Here is a 3,853-nt window from a genome sequence, read left to right as displayed (position 1 = left end):
CATGACGACCTGAAGTGACGGCAGGGTGGCTGCGCTTTACCGCTCTCCTCCTAAACGGATCCCGCGGGCCTCGTCTGTCAGCCGTAGCCGTCACTCAACCCCTGAACCCTTCCTCCACCAAACAGGTCCCCTAACGAGAAGGCTTCCAGGAGAGGAGTCAAGGTTACAGGAAGTCTCCCAGGAGGGGGGGGGGGGGGGGTCTGGCATGCTAAAGTACCACCTAGCCTAGCCTAGCCTAGCCACACTCCCAGAGGGCTGTGTATCGCAGCGTTTGAAACATCACCTCAATTACGCCGCAAGGTCAGTGTTGTGGAGGCAATGAGGGATTCCAGCGGGATTATGCGCTGGCTTTTAGCCAAACCACCGCAGCATCAGCGGCGGCCCTGACTGCTAGCGCTAGTCGCTACTTTCTCTTTCAACCTTGGTGCTTTGCCGGTCTCAATGAAGCTGCACAGAGACAGATTCAGGAGCCTCCACCAAACCCTAGGGGCCACTGGGGCCACTTGGGCCACTGGGGCGGGGAGGGCAGACATACAATGGGTCTGAGACTTGACAGCTGGATGGTTTCAGTAACTAGGATTTGTGTGTAGTGTAAGGTGTGTGTGTGTGTGTGTGTGTGTGTCCGTGCCTTTGTGTGTGTATGTGTGCGTCCGTGCCTGTGTGTGTGTATGTGTCCGTGCCCGTGTGTGTCCGTGTGTGCGTCCGTGCCTGTGTGTGTCTGTCTGTGCGTGTGCGTGTGTGTGTGTGTGTGTGTGTGTGTGTGTGTGTGTGTGGGGTGGGTCAGAAGGCTGTTGAGGACAGACACAGGCGTTCCACCGTTGGTTTCAACCTTTGGTCTGCATAACTTTAAATCCTAATAACATAAGTAATAGAATACTATTAGTTCTAAGTGATTCAATCAAAAGGGTTGTAAGGTCCTAATAACTGCCAGGCAATGAGACAGACAGACAGACAGACAGACAGACAGACAGGCAGGCAGGCAGGCAGACAGACAGACAGACAGACAGACAGACAGGCAGGCAGGCAGGCAGGCAGGCAGGCAGGCAGGCAGGCAGGCAGGCAGGCAGACAGACAGACAGACAGACAGACAGACAGACAGACAGACAGACAGACAGACAGACGTTATCAAACTGGATGCATACATTCTCGCTGCAATAGTTGTAATGTGAAATGCAAAGCTGACCATGGAAAAAAACACTTATACACACTAAGACGTGTACCCGGTATACACACACACACACACACACAAACATACATACATCTCATATTGTACATGAGCCCACCCCTCGGTCCGGGCTCCACATGTGCGTATACATTAATGAAGTGCTGATTCGGCCGCCGAGGTCAAACACAGGTGTGTTTGTCTTTGGCCAGATTGGAGCCAGTGTCGAGGTTATCTCTGCCCTCTGGCAGAACTCAATTAGCGGCGCTCTCGGGGCACAGCTGCTGTTCCTCGACGGGCCCTTTAATAAATACCTCCACCTGCACCTGCCCTCCTGCTTATTCTGAGACACCCGCCCATGCAGGGGGGCCGGGGGGCCGGGGGGGTGGGGCGCTGTCTGGCTTCAGACTGCTCGTCTCTGCTAAGCAACACTAATCTCAGATAGGGTTGCAGCTTGGGGGTTTGCTTCTTCCCGGCCGATCCAAATCAAACTATTAGGGGCTCTGTGGGGAGTTGGAGCGATGGAATGGGAGAATGCGAGGCAAAATGTTGTGAAGCGCTTGAGTGGCCGACTGGTTGGAAAGCGCGGAATAGACGCAGTCCGCTTGCACCCGCACACATCCATCCGAGAGGGCATCCGCGAGGCGGACGAGAGGACGCGTTCGCGGGTGAGACGTGCTCCCTTAGCACCGTACCGCCGTGTGTCCTCGGTCGGACCCTCGTCGTGGTGTCTCTTGTTCTTCACCAGGATCCATTTCTCTAAAGGTCCCGTGACGTGCCACCGGGTGTGAGTGAGTGATTAGCCGTTACAAGGCGTTTTGGAAATCAGGCCTCTTCTGACATCACAGGTGGGCGTGTCCACCTAGATGTGTGTGCTGGACGGATCAGTCCACCAGCCGACCCGGTGGACCGTAGCAAACGTTCAGCTCATCTGTCCGTCACACATCTAGATGGACAGGCCCACTTGTGATGTCATAAGAGGCAGATTTTCAAAACAGCTTGTGACGGCTAATCACACTCACACCTGGTGGCACGTCATGGGACCTTTAGAGAACATTCCATTGCGGCAGTGTGTCTTTATCCTTTGGGTTGTTGGACCTGCTGTGGAGTTGGCAATCCTTGATCAATTAAGTTTTTACCCACTGCCATGCGCATGACGTTTGTTTAAAAAAAAAAGCCGGTAGGTTTGTAGTTCGTGTCCCAGAATGTCGGGCATATATCGCCGAAGGCCACATACCACTTTGACCTAAACAAAATGTGTTTTTAAAGAAATGTCTGGTTTGGTAACATTTTTGTAAATGTTATCAAATGTTCTGGTGTGTATAAAACGTTGTGTCTAACCGTTCAGTCAGACAAGTTTAAAAATCAAGGTTGGTGATATAAATAATAAAAAAAGACATACATCAAAAAGCCTTTTGAAGCCCACAATTGAAAGACTAAAGGATTGATCAGTTCTATTTCTATTTTGGGCGTACGATGATGCATGCACTGCCAGATGTGTGATGTGTGAGTCTTTGTTGTGTCTTAAGCTAGCAAAGGTCAGTCTTCAGATTGTGGTCGTTGTTGTTGCTTGCGTTGTGAAAAAGAAATGGATCAATATATTTTTTTAGATTTAATACGTGTGTGTGTGTGTGTAATCCTCAGCAGATGGACACTGTTTGCTCGCAGGGAATCAAAATCGGAAATTCAGACGACGGGGTGGACGTAATCGTTGGTGGCGGCTGCATGCTAATCAAGTACTTTGGTTTTCAAATATTTGCGCTGCGCGGCAAGATTTGATTTCAGGCATGACCTTCCCCACCCCGATTATTCTGGATTATAATTCATGCCGTCCGTTATGATGACACGGCCATGGGAGTGTCTGATGACTTCTTTATGTGACGGCAGACCGTTTCCATCCCAATACTGAGTTCAACACCCAACTTTACGTTTTTGGGAAATATTCTGAAATATGGAAAATGGATGGAAGCCCATTTTCACAAGTAAAAACAAAAAAGGCGGGGAAACATAGCCTTGCTGATTAAAATATCCCCATGGTGTGTTGTAATTATGAGATTAAAAAATCTAAATTAAGTGCTGTGACATTGCTAGTCCCATTGCGATGCCTAAACTAGCTATGTTGCTGCAATTAAGCTAATCACATCGCTATGCCTACGCTAGCTATGGCGCTGCAATTAAGCTAGTCACATTGCTACTCCTAAGCTGACTATTTAGCTACACTTACTCTAGTCACATCGCTACGCCTACGCTAGCTATGTCGCTGCAATTAAGCTAGTCACATTGCTACACTTAAGCTAGCCACATTTGCTATGCCTAAACTAGTCATTGGCCTACATATGACAGATATTAGTTCTTGAAATGCATATGTCTCATGAACGGACATGTTTATTTAATGTTTTTAGCGTTTCTTGAACTTGAATGTAGCATGCCCTTGAGATGCAGTCCTACTATCTGTGTAAAATCTTGTTTTCTGTTTCGTAGCCTCATCCAGAAGTTTTTTAGAAACTTTATGGTGTGCTTAATCTCATACATACTGACAACAAGGGGGATGCTAAAAAATACTTTTGGTATATTTTTCCTCCATCCCTGTGAGTGTAGAAGTAAAAACTGACTGTAAGAACGAAGACTATAAGAAGAGCTTCTTTCATACATATCTTATCTGTAATCTATCTTTACAGTTGGAAGCAAACT

The sequence above is a fragment of the Micromesistius poutassou genome (genome assembly GCF_964030765.1).
Source record: "Micromesistius poutassou genome assembly, contig: SCAFFOLD_119, whole genome shotgun sequence".
Lineage (NCBI taxonomy): Eukaryota > Metazoa > Chordata > Actinopteri > Gadiformes > Gadidae > Micromesistius > Micromesistius poutassou.
This window is presented reverse-complemented; position numbering follows the sequence as displayed.